This window comes from Lissotriton helveticus, chromosome 9 (assembly GCF_964261635.1).
Source record: "Lissotriton helveticus chromosome 9, aLisHel1.1, whole genome shotgun sequence".
Classification (NCBI taxonomy): Eukaryota; Metazoa; Chordata; class Amphibia; order Caudata; family Salamandridae; genus Lissotriton; species Lissotriton helveticus.
The window spans coordinates 494197884-494220576 of NC_136070.1; the positions used below are offsets into that span (position 1 = coordinate 494197884).

A 22693-nucleotide genomic window follows, 5' to 3' on the forward strand; every position below is an offset into this window, starting at 1 on the left:
TCAATTTGACATAGCTGATAGCAATGGATAGAAACTCTTGCATTACATAAAATACAAAAGGTAACAATGAGCAGCACAATTTGGTGATTGGATAGTTAACTGGTGGACCTCTTCCACCCTATATTTCATGATGATATTTGCTTGGGGGCGCCTTACCAACCCCCGGATGGCAACTAAAGTCATTGACAACAAAATGTTTGTGTCACTTGCAGTATGATACTTCGTTAAAATACACTAGTATGACTCCATCTAATGATGTATTGCGACATCAACATTACGATAATCAAGGGAGCGGTCTCATCTTACAATGCCGATTTGTTTGAAGGAGTACATGCTCAAAAATTCGAAAAATTCAGTTTTATTCTACAAGCATCTTGATAATTCTTATCTCAACTAGTAGAGTTAACAACTCCATTGCCCTTTTCCTCCACAGCCTCATTGACCACACTGTATTCTGCATTCACATTGATTGCTGGGTCTCTGCATACAAGGCCCAAAAAGGAGTCACACATTTGCCCTCCCAAATGGGTCTTGCTGGATTAGGTAACCAGAGTCTCATGTACGTTAACTTGCTAACTTTCAGCAAAGTCATAGAATGTGTTGCAGACAGCGCCTCCTCTTCCGGTGGCTTATGCACGACATGACAGTGGTCCGTCGCCGACTTCAAACTCTGGCCAGTTCTAATAAAATACAGGGACAAAAGCAAGGCACTACATAGAAGGAGCCCCTATGTGGTTTTACAAGGAAACCATGGAGGTTCTTGAAAAATCCATAAACCAGGCTTGTCAGGCTAAGCCCCTCTAAGACAAAAAGAGGACTGTCAGAAACAGGGTAGAGAATCCCTGCATAATAAAGATGATCACCCTATGGATTCAGACTCGATTGTCAGGTGTCAACACTATATGAAACAGGAAGTGATCTAAAATGAACACAGGCAAACTTGCCTCTAAAAGTATGAGTTAGCAGATTAGTAGACATGTTGTTTTTGAATACATGCTCATGGGTTTTAATCTTACTGATTGTTGTGCACCATGTTTATCATTTTGTTCCAGATTTTGAACTACTTGCAAACTATTGGTTAAGTATTGATCCTTTATTCGCTCCAGATTTTCGTCAGCTGTTCTGCACAGCTGTAAATGTATAGTGAGCAATCCTATTTCACTCTGTGCTATTCTCTTGATACATTGGCTGTGTCAATGTGCCCCAACCCCTGTGTGAAATCGAGGTTAAGTACTGCTGAGGGTCAGGCCATAGAAGGTTTGGGGATCCTCCAGAATGTATAATGGTACACTGCCATCTCCTTGCATATGTGTCATTCTCTTGGCCCATTTCAGCTAAAATTCTTGCAAGATTGCATTCTGTTTTATGATATTGAGCCTAATTGGCAAAAAACCTTGTGTCAGCCTAAAAAAACTTTTTCACACTAAAGTTCAAAGACAATCACAGACCACAAACGAAAAAGAGTGTTCCTGCAAACAGAATGTCCACCACCAAAAACAAACTCAACAATGAAATAGGGAAAAGAAGAGGCCATTCAATGTATGGTCGCGTGAAATCATTGAGCACAGAGCACTACTGTCGAACTTGTGATGAGAAACAACTACACCTCTCAATTATAGAAGTAAAATACAAGCACTGCTTTCCTTAAACACCTGGAGGCAGATTTACAAGCCCCTTGTGGCACTTTTGCGCCGCCATTGCATCACTTTTGTGATGCAGCAGCTACGTAAACAATGCGGCCAATTTACAACGTGACACATCTAGGGAGATGTGTCACGTTGTAAAGCCCTGCGTCACATTATACCTGTGTCAGGTATAATGTATGCAGGGTGGGCATGCCCACGCAGGAAAGCCTCGTAAAAGAGATGCAGTAAAATCAACAAGATTTCACTGCGCCACTTCTAAGACGCCACTGTTTCAAAACCTTACGCCTGCTTGAAGCAGGCATAAGTAGAGACGCAGTACAATAAGTATAGGCCTCAACATGCATTGCTGGAGTTGCGTCATGCTTGCGACATGACTTCAGCAATGCATGACTTTTGGGCCAACAGATGCGTCAGAATTTCTGACGCATCTGTCAATCCTCGCGCTATGGTGCGTTGTATTGTAAATACGTTGGGGGCAGATTTACAAGCTCCATGCGCCACATTTACGCCACCATTGTGTCACTTCTGTGGTGCAGCGGCGGCGTAAACCATGCGCCATGTTGCACCTTATTTACAACGTGACGCATCTAGGGAGATGCGTCACGTTGTAAAGCCCTGCGCCACATGAAACCTGCATTAGGTTTCAAGTGGGCATTCCGGCGCAGGATGGGCGTTCCGTCGCAGGAGCGCCTCGTAAAAGTGGCGCAGTGAAATTTACAAGATTTCACTGAGTCACTTTTAAGTCCATGCTGCGTCAAAACCCTGTGATGCAGCATGTTAGGCATAGGGTGCCTCTGAGCATTTCTGGAGCCGTGTCACGCTTGCGACACGACTCCAGCAAAGCACCGCCCTTACGCTACACGCTTCGCCCTATCCTTGCGCCACAGTGCGCTGCACCGTAAATGCGACACATTAGTGGTGGCGCAGGGAGGGAATTGCGTGTCGCATCTGTTCTGGTGCATCCTTGTTGATTTGCAGAGATGCGCCAGAACTCGTAAATCCGCCTCGTTGCATCCATGGTGGTGCAAGGGTATCGCAGGCTGGCGCATGGAAACTGACGCATCTGTACAGATGCGTCAGTTTCTTGTAAATCTGCCCCCTGGAGTTAATGTGATGTAAAGGAACATAAGGGCATATTATCAAGCACGGCGTTAACATTATCCCCGCTTTAGCGCCAGAAAAACTGCTGCTAGAGCGTCAATAATGGGCTTGATAACACGCCGTAGAGAATTCCTATAGAAGCCCATGTTCACACCAGAACATGGGCTTCTACGGGAATTCACAAGGGCGTATTATCAAGCCCATTATCGCCGCTTTAGCTGCAGTTTTCTGCCGCTAAAGCGGCAATAATGTTAACGTTGTTTCTTGATAATATGCCCCATAGAGTAGGTGTGCTTAGAAGTGACATAATTTCTCAAGCATCATTTAGAAATATTTTGAAGATGCATTATAGGTTTCATGGGCCGTGCATATAAAAAGCAACATAACAGAATTCAAGGGTTTTATAAATATCTGTAAGTGGATGTGAAACTGTAAATAAAAAAAAATCAATAGTCTTACATTATGCTGCATACTGCATTATATTCTGTGGCATTATGATTTTGTCATTTTAACATAAAGTAATACTGTTTGAGGATATGTTGCACCTCAACTGAAAGGTGACCAGAAAACATGTGTAAAGGGATTGCTGCTGTGCGGCACCACATAAGTGCATTGTTTCAGTAACGTTTGATCTGTTTGAAAAATAAACAGTTTTTGTTGAACTCTGGAAATTATGCTACCAGGTAGAGGATTATATAGCAAATATGGTAAGTCCATAATTATGACGAAAAGTCCACAGTAGCTGAATAATACAATTCCAGTGACTCTGAACTTTTCTGAGGATTAGCAATGCGTGGTTTATGCAGTTAATTAAGTGACATTGGGAGGAAGCAGACATACTCTCTTACAAAGTAAAACAGCACATCACACAGCTGCCAAATGTCCCAATGTGTGTTCCTGGTAACGACTGTACTCGCCGAGAGGCACCTGCGTGTGACTAGCCTTATCTCAGCGATAACCTCAGGTCACCATTCTTCTCTGAGCGGGACAGCGACTGGCAGGGTAGTGAAGACCATTAAATACCTTAAAACACTTTTTTTAAACAAACGCCGGAGTACTTTTTCGTTTTTTGTTGTTGCGGTTTTATATAGCGCGCACTCGACGGAAAGGTACCAGAGCGCTTTATATGAGCATTATATGAGCACCAGTTGCATTACAAACGGACACGTTCATTTTATTTATTTTTATTTTTTTAGGCAGGAGGAGTTAAGTGATTTGCCCAGAATCACAGGATGTTTGAGCCTCCCGCCAGACTCGAACCCGGTTCCCCAGCTCCAAAGTTGGACGCTCACAAGAACAATGGGCATTACAAAATGTGCCCATCAACAGACCATTTCCAGTGTTTTTTCAAGGTTTTGAAACCATTTAAGAACGCCCAGAGCATAAACCGGAGCTAAACAAATCCATAACAAGGGTGACTCTAGGAACAGATTAGCCATTACAAATCTCATTCATCTCCTAACAGCTAACTGTTTGCCTACAGGGAGGTGCGACGTTTGGAAACTTTTCTTTGACCTGAGGGATATTTCGTATCTTAAAAGAGTGGGTGTCCGAGATTTTAGCCTGGTCTTAAATCCTTTGCAAACAACGGTGCCCTTGTTCAATATTAGCGCGAGATAAAATAGCTGAGCGATAATAGTTTCTTTTAGACATGTCTCTGTGTTAGACTGACCACATAGCATCGTTTAGTGTACATTTCTCCCTGTGTTTTAAATAGCGTTGCCTCCCTGTAATTTATGGATTATCAAATGGGCTGGTAAATATTTTGTAAACCCTCCAGCAAGTCAAGCAATTTGCATTACCTTACAGAGAGATAGTCATACCTACTTTAAGTGTATAAAACTGTAAGACAACTAAACAAAAGGTAACATTTTATCATACAATGCACCAATGACACATCAGGGAAAGTATGATGAATACATAACAAACGAGTAATTAGAGAGTCATGAAATAATTAATACTTAGGAAGTAATTATTGTAAAACATTCACATAAGCAATGCAAAACACAAGTAGAAGACAAACGTAACATATGGAAGATTATATTTCGCCACGCACAACCACTGTATAATCGAAACATTAAGTAATGAATAAGACAAATATTTAATACATATGTGAATACCTAATATGTGCACGAGCCAAAGAAAGAAGAAGGAATAGGGTTTTTGATTCTTCAAGTTTGAATACCTTAGTAAAAGGTTTAAATATAGTAACTACACTTTCGTTTGATAGGTAATTCCTATTTGATATTCATTACTAACCATAATTGTTATGAGTTGAATCAATGTTGTTGGATGTGCCCTGGCACATGGACCCAGAGGTCGGAGGGGCTCACTACACACCAATTAAACTTGACTTTCATTAACTTGCCAGAGGTACAGGGGCCTATTATCCGTGTCTGAATTGTGGCCCTTCAACCCATGTCACACCTGTGCGTTTACTGAATGATATTCAGCTGCTGGTGGTGGTCCCGATGACCGCTGTTACTGCCTGCTGCTCTTTAACACCCTACTGTCCCTTTCTTGGTTGGGCAGCTTGAATGGTGCCCTTGATTCGTCGTCACTTTACCCCACTTCGGCTTCTGCTCACCACACAAACTCCTTTTTCGGGCTTGCTTCCCCCCTTTTTCCATCCCTTCTGGCCTCCACCTCTTTTCCCACCTAGGAAAAGAAAGGGGGGGCACCACTCTGCTCCTGGGGCTTGCCAGCCTCAGGGCAGGTTTATCCCTACAGCCAGGGGCTTGCCAGACTCAGGGTGGGGTTACCCCCTAAAGCCTGGGGCTTGCCAGACTCAGGGAGGGGTTACCCCTCCAGCCCTTCATGTCCCTTCGCTCCCCATACCCTTTAACATATTCCCCCCAAAAACATGTGCACCTGCTGAACCACAACAGCATAAATAAGGATGCAGGAGTGGATACATCCTCTCTAGGGTTGATGGAGTCACCTGAAAATCCCCTTCTGCTAGAACAAACAAGAATGGGCTCTATTCTAAGCAAAAAATGCACCCATTGTAAAGTTCCACTCTGCCAAAACCATAATTTCTACATCAAAGGATGTTACTTAGCTTCGACCCCATATTACCACTTCCAGTAGATAAGCCACTGGTATTAACTGCTGAGCCCTGCATGCTCCTCTGTTTAAAAAGCATGAATGGCCCCATCAGCCAGGTCCTTCTGAGCATTACACATGCACTTTTGTTGCAGGTTTGTTAACAAGGCTGGTAACAGCTGAGGTTGGCTCAGAACCACAATCAAGTCAGTTTGTAGGCAAATCACTCTCAGGTTTTACATCAGATGGGAGCGCATGACAGCCCTCAAGTACATCAAAAACCAGACTCTACCGACAGAAGGCCGATGTCAGGCACGCTCTCCGTGAGGCTCACAATGTTGGCCATGTAAAAGAGCAATGGCCTTGAGATGTCACTGGAACAGCTAAGCAAGGTCTCTTAGATGCTCATCTTGGAACATGTCTGGGTACATATATAGTGCCCAATGTATCCATCAAATGTGGCGTTCCTAAGAGCGCCCCTTTTTGGTCTTTATTGAATATTAGAATATTGGGATGTGAGGACCGTCAGTGAAGACAATGGAGTGACAGAGGGCTTGCAATCGCTGGTATAGACTGACCGTCTCTTCAAGCATTCCAATATTGTTTTATTGCTTCTCCTTGTTCAATTTAGAACATTCCACTCTTATTTGGGGAATATTCCTCTAGCTTTATAGATCTTCTGCCTTACCCTATACCGATCCCATATAATTTTGTGGAGGGTCTTTAATAACAGCTTTAGAACTTAGCCGCAGGCCGCAATGCTAATTGAGATACATCAACAACATGCTGAAGATTGCTTGACCGAAGGAGGCCTATGGTTTCATGCCTACGCCGATAATGTAGTTACACTTACCTCTCACTCGCCACTGATTGTGCACATGCCATTTATAATGAATCACTTAATGTTCAATAGTACTAAATAATTCATAACGCAATGAAACTGTTTATGTAGCCTTAACACATCAAGAAAAACTTGCCAGGCTGCAAATGAACAGAGATTGTTGATGGATCTGACCCCAGCAGAAGAAGAAATGCTTATCAATCAATAGTCCATTATAGACATCAAAGTAGTTTGGAAACAATTTGGAAGCAAAACAAATGACCACAGTAAAAAGAACCCTTCCTGGTCCAGAATGCTTCATTCACAATTTCTTTTTCAAGACCTTTAAGACCCTTTTTTTGAAAGACTGTAGAAGTGATCTATGTAACCCCACGGGGAGCACCATAGGAGCCATAGCTACAGTCAATAATCCCACCGTCTTGACTACAGCACATGAGTGTCGGGTCTCAATCAGGGTCAAGCTAAGGTCAGCAGACACAAAGAACCATGGACCCACCCCTCTCGAACTACTGATGAAGTAAAATGGAGAAGTATAGAACTTCAGATCTCCGAGAAGTCTAGAAGAGCAGGATGTGCCCATCACGAATTTGGAATTGAGTAGGTAACAATCTGCGAAACGAAGCACTTTAGTATTCAGCACTCAGATGTGGAACACGTTATGGGACAAACCGCAGGGACAACAGAACCTTCCATGCTTCCACTGGTTAGTCAAGACTCAGTTTCACTCATCCCTGGGGAACGTGCACCGCTCTACACCACATACATAGGATTTTGCATTCATTAATAACTACACTTCCTTTGAAGGTTGTCGATGCACGGTGGTTTCACCGGGTTAATACTAGAAAGTGCAACAATTAACTGCCCTATAGAAGGCAGTTAAATCCCAACCTAGTCAAAATTCACTTCCTTCAATTAACCTTAATGCTGTAATCAAAACTTCTATTAATTGCTCAAATTAAACATCAATGTTTCGGTCCATGGTTGAGCAATGTACCCTGTAAGTGCCTTAAGACAAACTCATTCAGCGCTGTCCACTAGGCAAAATTCAGAAACAGACACAATTCCGGGGCAGATTTTATTTAAATAAAATTGACATCAGTTTAAGCACTCCCACCCCCTACCACACACACTCACTCAAAAAAGTGTTTTTCCAGTCTGCTTAACTGAGTAAATGCTAAAACTTAGGCAAAGAGGGAAACTAACTCGCCCACGTTCTCGAAAACCTGGCCGCCAAACAGGTGAAACAAAAATTCGTCAACCGCAAACCATGACTTTTCAGTTAAATTCGATAGCCACGCAAAAGTTACTGAAAGTTTGCACATTTTCTACTTACTAAACGGTTCCTACGTGCCGAGCATAAGTTCCACGGCGGTGCTGCCGTTCAGCCCGTCCCTGGCTCTGCCTAGACTAGAGGGAGTGGAGCCGCTCCTGGCTCTCCAACCCCACAAAGGTGTGATGGTGTTTGCGTACTAACAATGACAAGTGGCAAAGGAATGTCAGCCGGCAAGTGACGACAAAACCTGTTCAGTAAGTGTCTGCTGAGTGCTTACATACTTTGTCGGAACATCTTGTTTCAAGGTAATGCATTCAATTTGTTTTCATTTTTTGTAGGCCTCCAGTGAATGACAAAAAATGCTTTTGTTTTGGGGGGAAAAAAAACCTGCGCTGTTCATTCTTACCACCCCTACACCCTCCTTTAAAGTGCTGCGTAGGTACTTCCGCATTCCACAACACCCTCGACGTCATACATGGAGCAGGTATCAAGTGACTGCTCTTCGAGTGGTGATGGGAAGTCGCAGAGAGAAAGGAACCCGGGGAAATGAGCATAGGAGGAGACATTTACGAATGGGATTGGAGAGACATGAGGACACAGGTGCTAGAAGGCAAACACATTAAGGATGTAGGATGTCAATAAATATGGGCGTTGGCTCTGGGCCAGGGCACCAGCCTTTCAAGAGGGCCCTTGATAGGGCCAGCGCTGTTCTGCGGAGATGACGTTCTGATGACATTGAGTAACTCTTAAACAGATTGTTTAAAATACCATTTTCCTTCCATGTATTTTTTATGTGGGTGATGTGTGAGGGTCGATTACAGATATTTTGCAGAGAAATGTGTTTATATTTCATGCAACAAAAAGATTATTTTACAGAGATTGTGTGCAGTAATATTAGTGAGTTGCTGCTGTTATACAATATTGAAAATACTCTTCACCATCCCTGAATATCAGATGTAAACACATTTAGAATTTGGATGAGTGTGCCTGTGCACTGTCATGAACTGGCCAAAGAGGGCACGAAACAGCTAAAATTGGATCATAAATTCAAAGCTGTTCCGAACTGGGACCCCCAAATAAGTTTGACCAGGGCCTCCAAAATCCTTAAGATGTCCCTAAATATGGGAACATCTAAAAAAGATCATGCATCCTCAACCTGTTCCACACAACATGCCCACATTCCATTTAGTCGGGGCCCTAATAACATCTTCCTGTCAACATGGCTGTCTTCAGCTGAGCACAATGAATATTTAATCAACAAATAATATAAATATCTTTAAAAAGTTCCCTTTCAAGGAGTCTTTTCCTGCCTTCTGGTGCCTCAGAGATCATCCCCTTCACTTAAGAGGCCATGGCCCTGTAAAGGCCAATGCTCTACCATGGGAACCCAACATCAAATGTGCACTGTAATAACTCCAAGATGTAATCTGCTTCAACAACAGTAAACCAGGGGTAGAAATCCTCCCTATTGTAAAATGTTGACTTAAAAAAAAAACAACGAAGTGAATCTTGGCCACGAGTCGCCGCTGTACCAATCAAACCAATACATTTACCCATTTATCCAGCATTTTTAAAAGACACCCGCTAATTTGCACCTTCATTTCATCATTCGCATGCAGCTTTAAAAACACTGGAATGAATTAAGCACATATTTATATTCATCATCTCATCCGAAAATCTATAAAATATATATTATTTCAGGGAAGTGAAGTTAATCTCCCATACCATACTCAAAAAGGCTGTAACAAGAATTGGATACCTATACGTAAGGTGAATTTCTCTTTCAAAGACAGCTAATATTAAATAACAGCAAGAAGCCAGTGGGATCTGGAGGCACCAGTGTGGACAAGTTGACCAGGACAAGTAAAACAAGTAAAACCAGTAAAACAAGTGTAGTGTCCAGTACATTCCTGGGAGTTTTCATATGCAAGCTGCTGAAACAGTCCTAAGGTTAGGTTTGTTTTGATTGACAGTGGTGTGGATTGTAATGGGGAAAACTATTAGGACGGCTGCAGGATCTGACACCCAAGTGTAATTTGATGGACTCCATAGTTAAGAAAATCAGCTTGTCAATGCTAACACTTGTCTGGGTTAGTTCAATGGGCTGTTTGATGCTCATGGTGTAAATCACGTTTGATTAAATGTAGGATTAGACGGTGGATTAGGTTCTGAGGAGGTCTCTGAAAGGTGATCGTCTGAAAGTGTCAAAAGGAAAGTAGTGACTAGGTATATAGAGGTAACGCTAGCAGGTTCTGAAAGAATATAGAGGTAGGTTGGTGTAGTGTGAAGGACCATAGGTTCAAGGAGATATGCAATTTCTAACACTAATTACATATATAAGTTATAAAAATGGAGCCCAAAATATGACTGTGCGTAGGGTTTTCAATATGTTTAAAATGGCTGTGAGTTTACATTCATAAAGGAAAGTTGATTTTAAAATACAGAAAATCCTCTGGAGACAGTGAGCCCAAAAAATAGAATTCAATTAATTTTCAAGCTAGAAAACGTTGCACAATCATAATTGATCAGTAACTCTTTGTGAATATATTCATTAGCCTCTTAGTGGTATTATATCCACACAAAATGTCATGTATCCCTATCAGCTAAATATTTTTAATGACTAATAAGTAATTCTGTGGGCTATTTGGAGACATTGGGGAGGTTTGAAATAGACCGGAGACCTTTCTTGTGTCGATCTCTTGTCGTCAATTTACAAGACTTGCAAGTGGTTTATTTGTTACCTCTTGTTTAATGATACTAAGACCTCCATTAAAATACTTACAGCAATTGTAGTGAGGTAATACCGCGCCTGATTTTCCTGGTACTTCAGATATTGGTAATATCTGAAGGCAGACTTACCAGGAGATAACATTATCAACTATGGGCTCTTGTTAGAATGTGAAATAACGTAAGGAAATCAGAAATACCACACCTATTTTCGCACGCAAAATCCATAATTTTTTACCTTTTTTATCCTGACAAATTCCTTCAGGTTTGACCTGGAATATGAGTCCCCTGTAACATTGATTTCCAGTAATACTCCGAGTCACATAATAGTAATTTGCGCAGAAAGCTTTGTTTTCACCCAATCTGTTATTTATCAATTCCCATGGAGACATCCAAACCCAAATATGGACCCCTTGATATTTTCATTTAATAAGCGGGACTGTGGGGTCTAGGATACATTTTTTTATTTGATCCCCTAAATACTGGAATGTGCCCCCTTGTTCTATTCGGAAATTGTTACATTTCATCACCATGGCTTAAAAACTTGTGGAGCCCTATATGTATATGAATTTGACTTCTTAGAATTAGTTGGCATGTCCTTTGCTGTCTAATAATCTGTTAACGAATTTTGAACAAATGATGTAAACTTGGTAGTATGTGGGACATAAGTACTGGTTACCTACATACAAAAGTATATGAAAACGTTGAAGGATATCCTAAGGGATTCGGTGTTGATTAATTTTATTTCAGAATCTAATGAATTTTTAAGTTACAAATAGAAGGTCAAAAAATCAACCTTGTCTGTCGGATCTAGATGATGAGAAACACTTTTACTATTAAGAGTAGTTAAGAGTCCTTAATTTCCATTGCTTATAAAGTTGACTGGCGCCTTGGGCAATATTACTAGTCAGAATTCCAACATAACCCCATGAAAGGCAAGGAAAGCCATTTTTCTTTTACGGTAAAATACTTTGTGCACCTATAGTACAAGTTCCGAAAAGGCTGAACCGTTCCCAACACCTCATGAAAACTGCACCACACATCTAATCATGATTGGCAATCAAACCTCACCACCACACATTATTCTCACACACGTAGTCATATAAAGACACTGGATGAGACCCACATCATCTATTCTTATCCCATACTTTAAATGTCCATCCACGAGACAGCCTGATCCACTTCTTCAAAGGGAGTAGATAAGCCACCAATCACATAACAGTGTTGTTCCTTTCTACACTTCTCTTGCTTCCGTCATTCCAGAGCCATCAAGTGTGGACCACTGCAAATCTTGTTTGAAAAAAGGAGGCGGGACAATTTTCTAGCACATTCTGTCAAATGATCAATACATTCTTCATAGCACGCTTCCCAATGGTATTACTTAGGGTGGTGGCACCGAGTGAGTAGGTCGCAAGCAACTTGTAGTCAGGATTGATTGATGTACCCTTGTTAAACGTACGTTTTTTTGTTTTCTTAAAGCCTGCATTGAAGGAGTGTGAAAGCGTTATCTTATTAACTATCCTTTGAGCATATTCTATACTATCACTGGTTCTAGGAGAAACCTACACAAGTTTGTCGGCCCAGTCAATAATGCAGGAACTTGAGCTGATTTTGACGCTCTGTCAGACCGCTTGACTGAGGACAGTGGGACTGCGTGGTATTATGGACAGTAGTTCCAACTCGAACCCAGTGGCTCATCTCATTCTAAATGTTGAAGCATGTGGAATGAGAGGGTAGTAGACTAGTAGACATGTGGGATGAGAGGGTAGTAGACTAGTTGCTGCACCTTCGTAGTTGTTGCAGCGGAATTTCACCTAAAATAGTAACTACATCATGCACATTGTTTTTTGTTGCAGAACAATTTCAAATGTAACTATTAATGCCTGATATTTACTATGTAATAATATATTGTTACTGCACTCAGTATCTTGCAAGGACCATGTACATGCCAGCTTGTATTAGGTCAAAGAAGAAAGACGAGAGGCAAAAATGAAGGAGAGGGTGAGACATAGGTAAAGCTGTGGAAGAGGTGTGGCGCAGCGGCCAGGAAGTCTGACATGGAACACGGGGCTCAAGGTTCGATCCCTTGCGCCGGCGGCAGGTCAGCCCAGCACCATGTGACTTTTGGCAATAGCTCGCTTATTCTTCCCAATAGCCCCCAGCGCCTTGAGACCCTTAGGGGTGATTAGTTTGCACTTTACAAAATGGAATTAACAGAAGAAAGTGTAAAATAAATTAAATAGGAGAAACAAATCTTGAAGAAGTTGATGGGAAAAGGTGGAGAAGATAGAGGAGACAGGAGACAGTGGGAGAAAACAGAAATTGGGAATGGATTAGAGTTTGAAGTATTTGGCGGTGTAGTGAGACACAAGGAGAAATGATGAGTAACCATAATAGAAGGGGGAACAAGTAGGAAGAAATATAGTGAGTGAAAGGAGGAAGAGAGGGGAAAAAGAGAACAATGCAAATGGTTTATGGAGGAGAAAGAAAGTTTTAAGTAGTGGGAACTATAAGATAACAAAGGGAGAGGGGGAGGAATGGATGTAACGGAAAAAAATGGAGGATAGAAAAGAAAGGATGGGTACTGGTAAAGCACTTGTGTTGAGTTTTAAAGGGGTCGGCCCTGAAAACTCATGGACCTGGGTCAATAGGTAAGTACAAAGGAAAGGTGGTCCGAGTTTAGACAGTTTATTCACAAGTGTTCTGTATTACTCCATACAGACATTCACCATGTATACGTGGGGAATGTCTGTATGGAGTAATACAGAACACTTGTGAATTAACTGTCTAAAATCGGACCACCTTTCCTTTGTACTTACTGGTAAAGCACAGTACTTTTTAAAATGCCGGGCTATCTCACCATAAAAACTGAACACAGTAACAAAATATGGTTGCTCTATTGCTTCATGTCAGGAGGACACAATGAATCCAATTGTGGGTTTCCTTTAACGATTTGGTGCATTCATGGGACTTTGTAGTCTTTCCTTTCTTGAAATTAACCACCAAGTGGACTTCCACAGAATCTGTCTGTAAATAAAATCAAAACTAGTGCACACTGAATAACTTCCAAATATTTGCCAATCATAAGTCTAAAATGGGGAACAACCTTTACAACGCAACTTTTACAACGCACTACCATTACAACGAAACTTTTACAACGCAAAATCCATTACAAAGCATGCATTTACAACGCAGGCATTACAGCGCATGACACTACAATGCACACCACTACAACGCATGCCATTACAACGCATACCATTACAACGCATAGCATTACAACACATAGTACCCTTACACTATCCAACACTTACCCTACTGTTGCACCCCCTGGAGTTAGAATAGTAATTTCTACCCCTACACTATCCAACACTTACCCTACTGTTGCACCCTCTGGAGTTAGAATAGTAATTTTTACCCCTACACTATCCAACACTTACCTTACATGCAATGTAATGTAATGCGTTGTAATGATATGTGTTGTAAATGTAGTATGCGTTGTAGTGGAATGCGTTGTAAAGGTAGTTTCAAAGAATTCGTTGTAATGGCATGCGTTGTAATGGTGTGCGTTGTAATGGATGTTGCGGTGTAAAAAATGCGTTGTAAAAGTATGCGTTGTAACGTCGTAAATCCGTCTAAAATTCACCCCGTACTTGCTTTTGGGGCAACAATATTTTCCGTTCTGGAAATATAGATCCATAAATATAACTCAAATAACAGCATACAACAATTGCTTTTATCTAAATATACAACTTGGCGAAGGTGACCTTCATAACGGTCATTTAGTGCATCTTGGAAAGCACTTTACAGTACCCTTTCATACGGCTGTAAATCTTTGTTTATCAGGCCAGCATGCTTTATTAGTTGTAGGAATGTACTGTTCTGTCAACAAGTCTCTCGTCGCCAGAATAACACATAACCTGGAATAAAAATCAATACTTTCAATGTTGGTTTATAGATTTTACGCTACCCACTCACCATCACTGTACATCAGGCCAATGAGGCTTCTGTAAAACATTTATTTTCGAAATGTTACAATTGCTAAAAAAAAAAATAATAATATGGAGGTAGCTTTCAGCTATGACACTTTGAAGGATGTGCAGAGAAAATTAAATAAGCTGTGTAGAATGGAAGGTGGCTACCGGCTCCAGGAACAGAGCTTTCTCCATCTGCAGTTGTGTTGAGATACCGGCATTGTGAGGTTACCATACTGACTTCGAGACGGTCCTAGCCCAGCTTGTCTAATAAACTGGTTTGAAAAACTGTTTAAAAGCAAATACTTTGAATGCAAATTATTTCAAATAGTACCTTTACACAATAATAGAATATTTCTAAACAAATCACTTGAAGATACAGTTTGTTCAAAACGCCCCCTTTTTAGGTCGAGCTGGAGTTAGCATCCGAAGGATGCGTCCAGTCTCGACATCTTTAGTGATCAGTCTGGGGGGAATGAGGGACAAGAGGGTGTTACGAGCTTTTCTCCAGGATTTGGGTGCGCGAACGCGCACGTCTGCACGCGTGCGCACACAGCCAGCCACCACACAGACTGAAACACACGCGCGCTGGTTACTTTCACTTTCCATCCCCCCAACAGTCATCGGCTCTTTTTACACACGCACGCATGCATGCATGCATACATACACACACACAGACACACGCGCACACACAGGCACAAACACACACACACAGACACAGACAAACTCGCACACACACACACACACACACGCATGCGCGCACACATCCCCCCACCCTCCCCTCACACCCCACTCACCGAGTTCTTTTCGTGTGTCCCTCTCTCCCTCGGCAGGCAGCAGGTCATCCTCAGCAGCAGGCGGGGCTCTCCACGAGCACGGGAGCCCCGCTAGCTGACACGCAAATCTTCCGGCTGACGGGCACAGGAGCGCTTCAGCACAGGAGCGCGGGGTAGGCTCCCGTCTTTTTGCGGCCCCGCCCCTGTCCCAACACAGGTTGCCTGGCTTCCTGTTCAAGCCGGGCAAACCGTTGTAAGTTATTTCTAATACAACAGCATTTGCTTTGATAGCGTGTTTCTTGCTCCATTTGAAAACGCAAAAGATAAACGTAAAGCGCCCCACACGTATTTCTGACCGTGTTTGTGAATTTAATTAAATGATAAATCTAATTAAATAATACATCTACACTAGCATATTGGCGTAAATCTGTGAGTTTGTGTGCTTGTGGAGTGGGGCAATCTTAGTCTTTGTAGTACACAACCCACACTTGAAAGCGTGATACTGCTGTCAACAGCTGCTCACAAAATACACGTTAAAAAAAACCTTTAAAAACACTTGTAAAACATGATTTGATATTTAGATTTACGCTAATTGTAGTCTGATATACACATTAGAAGAAATACTGCAGAACAGAGCTGCTCAAGTAACTTTTTTGGAGCACGATATAGTGGAGAGTTTATAGTTTGCACAACATTTTGGAGTTGCAGCGGTTATGGCTTAAGGAGGGCTTGAGTTCAAGTCAACAAACAACTGAATATAATGATTTCCACTACTTAATGCAATAGGTAGGTTTTGCAAAGTTTGCACAATATGTTTGTGATGTTTACAATTACCTCGTTTGGAAATCGCATGTACATATCAAATTTATTTCTATCTATCATTAAAATTTGATACTTTTGTACAAGCCATATTTTATATGTTCCTTTTTATACAAACAAAACTTAACTACTGCATAAATAAAAAGACATTGCCATTTACAATACTAAAAGCTCAAACTTTCCTAATGCGAGACCTATTGCATTGCAAATGCTTGTTCATTTTGAATAGGAGGTCCACCCATGCCAAAACGCGCACCAACCACCCATACTCTTCCTTATTGGTCCTCCCGTTCACCTTCTCTGCTACCCGCACAATCACCCACATATTTTTCTTTTTTTGCCTGTTAAATGCTTCCTATTCTGTTCCCAGAAATACTAATTTGTTTACTATTTATTTATTTATTTTTGTAATCATTTGAAGCAAAAACATTGTTTTTCTAATTAATGATTGGCAAAATGGTCTTCTTGAACGACACCTGTTGCTTGTCCAGACTTAACCTAGGTCTTGGAAGCGGTCTTCCATCCTGGAGCAGTGGTGCTGGACAAAAAGAACCAGACAGTGCTTAATTTGTAAAAAAAAAATACAAATAGAAGTGCCAGGGATCTCGTCAGAAAGCCACTGAAGCTTGCACAGCACATTCCTCTTGCCATGTTGCCAATGACAGTTACAACACAACTACTTACCATCACACTCCTGCAAGTGTGGCAGTTCGCCCTATTCCAGGCCTCCAACATTATAAGAATGGCTTGGGCGGCAGGTAATAATCATTTTAAATGCATATTCAAATAATAATTGACTGTTGTTGGGATCATCTCTAAATTAGCCAGACAGAGCCACCTTGTGGCAGACTGTCACAAGTGCTGTGTTGACAGTTAAGTGCAGGTGCCAAGGACCAGAAACCACTGGCTCAAATTAAGCACTGGAACCAGAGTACTGTGAAGTGTCTAAGATTTCTCCCTGTGTTAAATGACTTACTAAGCAGTTTTATGAAGAGCTATGTTACGCTTTGCAGATTCTTCCAAAGGTTCCACATGTCCAGTTAGGGATAAATAGGAAACAGATAAATGAAGGATTGCAAAGAACTTAAAGATCGTACAAGCTGAGAAAACAAAATACCTAATCTGGTAAAGAATGAATAGGCATACCGAGGTTCCGTTATCCTGTAATGTAGACAGTTAGTTAAAAAAATTAAGAAATACATGTGAGGTTCAAAATGAAAAATACCAATTACTGCATGCCTGGAGAAAATGTTGGTGGCTATAAAGAATTATTTTATGACAAGGTTTTGGAGATGTGCTTGGGAAGTATTAGGCTCTCATGAGTAAAATAAAGTTCTTGCTTATTGAGTGAACAAGATTGGGTGACTTACATATTTAAATTTCATTCAATAGCTGCATCTGTGTTATGAGATAACACTGAAAGAGATGCCCATAAGAGGGATGGAGGAAGTTCTCTACCCTGTAGGAAATTGGGTTACTGGTTGAGGCTGGGGGCGAGGGGCGGGCGGAACTCTACTCAAGCAGCAATCACAACTCTTGCCAGTGTAAAACACAAGCAAACCCGAAATTAACATGTGCTTAAACATCTGATAGCTTGGCACAAAGCAGTTAGGCTTAACTTAGAGGCAATGTGTGAAGTATTTATGCAGCACTTCAAACAGTAATAAGTTGAAAACACAAACATGAAAAATCCCACAACAAATGTAGAAAAATAAAGTAAAATGTAGTAAATGACTTGAGACCAAAATGAAAACAATCCAATCAGTAGAACCAGCAATATGCAGTTTTCAACTTTTCAGTGAATACAGTGCTTAGAAGCACAAATCTCCAGCTGTGATTATCAGATTGCGCTGGGCCGGACAAAGTCACAAGATTAGGCCAGCTGCAATGGAGCACAGGCCAGGTACAGGGACAAGTTAGGTCAGCTGAAGAAAATACCTTAAATCAGGGTTGTGAAGTGGTGCAAGGTCTCGCATCAAGGATGAATTATCCAGTGGTGGGTGTGAGGTGCTGCGTCGTGGACGCGTTGCATAGAGGCGGTTCCACGGAGCTGTGAGGCTACAATGTGAGATACTGTGTTGCTGATGCCTCGCATGGTGGTAGTTCCGAGGAGCTGCGTTGCTGCGATGCAAGGTCCTGCGTCAAGGATGTGTCATGCAGAGGAGGTTCTTATGCGAGACTGTAAGACAATGCGTCAGGTTGTGTTGGTTTTGCCCAAGAGACCACTGCTGGGCTGCCAGAGCACCTTAAGTCCCACTTCCAAGGGCCCAGGACTGGGGTGGCAAAATTCACCGCAACCTGAGTCCAGGTGCTGGGTTCAAGATGGTTGGAGCCTTTCCTGTCCCTGAGGTTCTGATCAGGATGCCAGCCAACAAGCCTTTTGTGTCACTCTGGGGGTCCTGGTTTCAAGATGCAGGTTCTTCCTTCTTACTAAGGTAGTAGGGCAGCAGGGTAGTAGTCCTTTTTGCAGCATCTTCCACAGGTCCAGAGGTGTGCTAAGGAGTTTGATCAGAGTGTACAATATTTATACCCGGGCCCCACTTTAAAGTAGGAAAAGGTTTTGGCAGTTTCCAACCCAAGGGTGTCTGGAATTTCCTGCTTCCCTGCCCTAGCCCCAGCTTATCTACAGTCACAAAAAATACTATTGTCAAACCCTTTGTGAGGATGCTCAAGCAGAGCTTTTGTATTGTGCAAATGTGGTTGGTGACAGCTCTTCCCCCACATCAAGTAAGAGTTGGCCCATTCTACAAACAAATATTTCCATTGTGTCTCATTGTCTGGGAGCAATACACAAATTCCATCTGCCAGCTATACCTAGTCATGCAACCCAAGATGCAGGCTACAGGCACCAAATGGTTAGGACAAGAAAATACGGACTTTCCGAAATTGGCATTTTCAGAGTTGTGACTTAAAGAACAACATTACCAAACTTGACATTCCTAGCTACTCTAAATTAAAAGTTATCACTTATTAAATGTAATTAGTTAACCCGATGTTATCCTATGGGAGAGGTAGGCCTTGCAGTAGTGAAAACAATTTTGAGTTTTTCACTACCAGAACTCGTAAAGTTAAACAGTACATGTCCAAAATTTTAAATACACTGTACCCTGCCCTGTGGGTGTTGAGGGCCTACACTAGGGATGACCTAAGTGTTGAAAAGGAAGGATTATTTTATCAGAAAAGCATTACTTTGCCAGGTCGAAATGGCAATTTAAAACTGCACACACAGGCTGCAATAGCAGTCTTGAGACATGTTTAAGTAAGTGGGTGACAAAATCAGTGCTGCCGGCCACTCTAGTTTTGGTGGCATGATAAAATATCCCATGGAAACAGCATAGCAGATTTGGCATGGGACATTTTGTGCATGAATATCTGTGTACACTAGTGTGGGAAGTATTCTTTTAACTATTTCTAAGCACCATACCTTGCAAGTAGAAAGAATTACATCTGGTGGTATGGTACACGCTATTTATGGTATCAAAGAAGGTGACATTCTTTATTCCTATGCACACTTGTTATGAGAGACTTTCTTACTATAGGATATAATGTAACAAGCGAATATGCATACGTACTAAGTTATTGTTTGATTTATTCATGTCTATAAATGTTTGTTCATTTGGTACAGATGTTTGTTTGTTTGCCCAAAGGAACAACTCTCGAACTGAACCAAGTCTTGTGTATGTTCTTGAGGATGCCCAGAATAGGAGGACCGAAATGCGTCGACTTTTCAAAACTATATGGAGTCTCCCAGAATGCAAAAACACTGTGGACAATAACTGAAAATCTAAAGGAAACATAGAAGCCCAGTAAATTATAATAGGGGCCATCCTAGATGGCTTGGGCCATGGCCATTAAGGTGGACTCAATTTCAAGACATTTTATTTAAGAGACACCCACAGCGAACATGCAAGGAGTACTTGATGTATACATAACTTGATGAGGACTTAAGCACGTTTTGCTATGTCTTATGTCTTGTTAGCTTTGATTATACATTCTTGTCCAATGCCTAATGTACATACAATGTTGTGACAATCCTACTAAACAAACAAAACAAATTAAATTTGCAAGAATTAGTAAAGCATTTTATTGTCCAATAGTGAAATAATCTCTATTATTACGTTGATAATTAGTACATATCGATCCGCCGAGAGAACCTCATTTGATAATATGGCAGGCCCCCTAGTAGCACTTAATTTTGAGGCCCTGGGTACATGTAGTACCCCTTTGCTAGGGGCTTACAGGTAAATTAAATGTGCCAATTGGGTGTAATCCAAAGCTACCATGTTTAAAGAAGAGAGTCCAGGCACTTTAGTACCGGTCAGCAGTGGTACAGTGCGCAGAGTTCTAAGACCAGCCAAAACAAAGTCAGCAAAAACAGGAGGATCGAAGGGGAAAAGTAGGGAGTAAAACATGCCAAGGATGTCAGATCCAACAAATCTCAATGAAGAAGATTGCTACACAGATAAGATAGAATCCCAGCGGACAGAGAGGTTTAATGGTGTACCAACCAATTGTTTATCAATAAAAAGCTTTTCTTTGGGCTAAGATTCCAACTCAACTTTCTCACCGATTTGGTTATAAGTTTGAAATCAGTCCGCATTTCATGGCAGGGTAGTAATCCTATGCCTGTTTACCTTATGCCTCTTAACTTTAAAAAAGGGTAAATTACATGTTGCCTTTAAACTCATTGTCCGACTGGATGTGGTTGGCAACAATGTTTCCAAACATCCAATGCATTCTCTAGAGAAGAGGACGTATGATATAATCCCAATCGAAAAATTCAGATCTAGATCAGAATTTTCAACCCATGATTTTCGAATGATGCGGTTTATTGTGTACCAGATATGCAAAGGGCCAATTTTTGTTTCTATGTTTTACTGAGTTGTGGTATATGGCTTCCATATGACGCCTTTAGCTTGAATAACCGGATCAGAGTCCGGTAATGCACTGCAGTGATGTCACAACAGTGGTTAACCAAAGTGATTAACCACTGTTGCGACATCACCTAGGGGAACCCAGGGGAACATTTGTACTGCGGATTCACCTGGGTCCCTAGAGACCAGAGCTCGATTGTAGAATGGCGGTCAGCAGTCTCTACCACATTTTCCCTCCTCTGTCAAGTTTCCACTGATCTGAACAATGCTGGTGCTGTGCCTGCCCTGACCGCTTTTCCCTTGTTTGTGCGATTCTCTGCAGACTCGTGCTGAGAGGTGAAACAGAGCTACCAGGACATAGAGCCAGTGTCAGCGCAGTGCCAGGAGCAGAGAGTGCAGCTTTTGGCTGGGAGGATGTGGGAGTACACAGAGGGGGGTGTGAGTGGGTAGCAGGAGACCAGGTCATTTTTCTCAATTTGGGCGGTGGCATTGTACAGAGGGTAGTGGGGATGGGTGGCAGGAGCTCAGGTTTTTTTCCACATGTTGTATATCACACTATAATTATTCTTCAACTACTTTATATATGTTGGAAGCAGAGGCAAATGATTTTGTGAGGTGGATTTACAACACAAACTGCTGACAAGTAAAATGTGAATAATGGAGGTGTTATTCACCTCGGGGTTCAGAGTGACATCACAGACAACTCAAGCTTTGCTCTTGTTATCTATTTGATGTCATTCAGAACCTCTTGGTGAATAACAGCCCTAATCGCAGTTACATATCTATAATTCTTTATTTGTACCCCTGTCACTAGTAAATAGGGAAACCTTGGTCTAAGTCACAGAGATGGGGGATCCTCATAATCTTATTTGAATTTATTAGAGATATCCTTAATAATACCTTGATGAAGATATTCTTTTTTGGTACAAATGATTGTTCAAAAAGGATAGAACTTGAATTGGTTTACATGAAGGGTGGGTCTATGCCCAACACTTTTGCCCCTTTATCTGGTAGTCTTATCCGCTTATTTATGTGGTATCCATTTACATTCACCAAATTTAGGTTCAAAGTCAGCGAGTATGCTAACAAATTTAGAGCATTAGAACAGTTAGAAAAAGCTCAATATCTGAAAACAAGCAAATCTAAACTAAAATAATAATGATCTCAAATGAACCGAAGATCATCGACAGGAAACGGGTGCTGAATGATTCTGATCTGGCAATAGTAGAAAAATACAACTGCCGCAAGGAAGCTATAGATTCTCAGTTAGCTTGAAAACAAAGGCAACAGAGATGGAATGTGGAGAAGTGTGGCTCAATGGTTAGAGCGGCAGACCCTGATGCAGAGGTCTAGCCCAGGACCAGGGTTCAATTCCCCACCTCGGCGGGTCTTGGGCTAAACATTTCCACGGACCTGATCCTTCTCGTCTCGGTGCCTGTTCCAATCATGGAGTCCCACTCTGCAACTCTGGGCAATAGCTTGCTTAATCTCCACAACAGCCCCCACAACGCTAAGGATGCCTGGCCTCCACCTTGGGGGTTCCCAGGAGTGGACACCTCACAGGAAAAGCCAGGTTGGGTTTCACAGTGGTATTCGTACAAGCGCCTCGAGACCCTTGCG

At 41.7% G+C, this 22693-nt stretch overlaps 1 protein-coding gene across 5 annotated transcripts in view; it reads right to left on the reverse strand.

The window, feature by feature from the left end:
• SYT16 (synaptotagmin 16) overlaps window positions 1-22693 on the reverse strand; it is a 690595-nt gene that overhangs the window by 400702 nt on the left and 267200 nt on the right. Inside the window, exon 1 of one of the 5 annotated variants that reach the window (XM_078660328.1) lies at window positions 7967-8033. The exons of 3 other annotated variants lie outside the window; for them this stretch is intronic. The gene's annotated coding sequence lies outside the window, so the exon portion shown is untranslated. Of the gene's footprint in view, window positions 1-7966; window positions 8034-22693 lie in introns of those variants that run through there. One more of the 5 variants, XM_078660331.1, reaches the window with a different exon arrangement.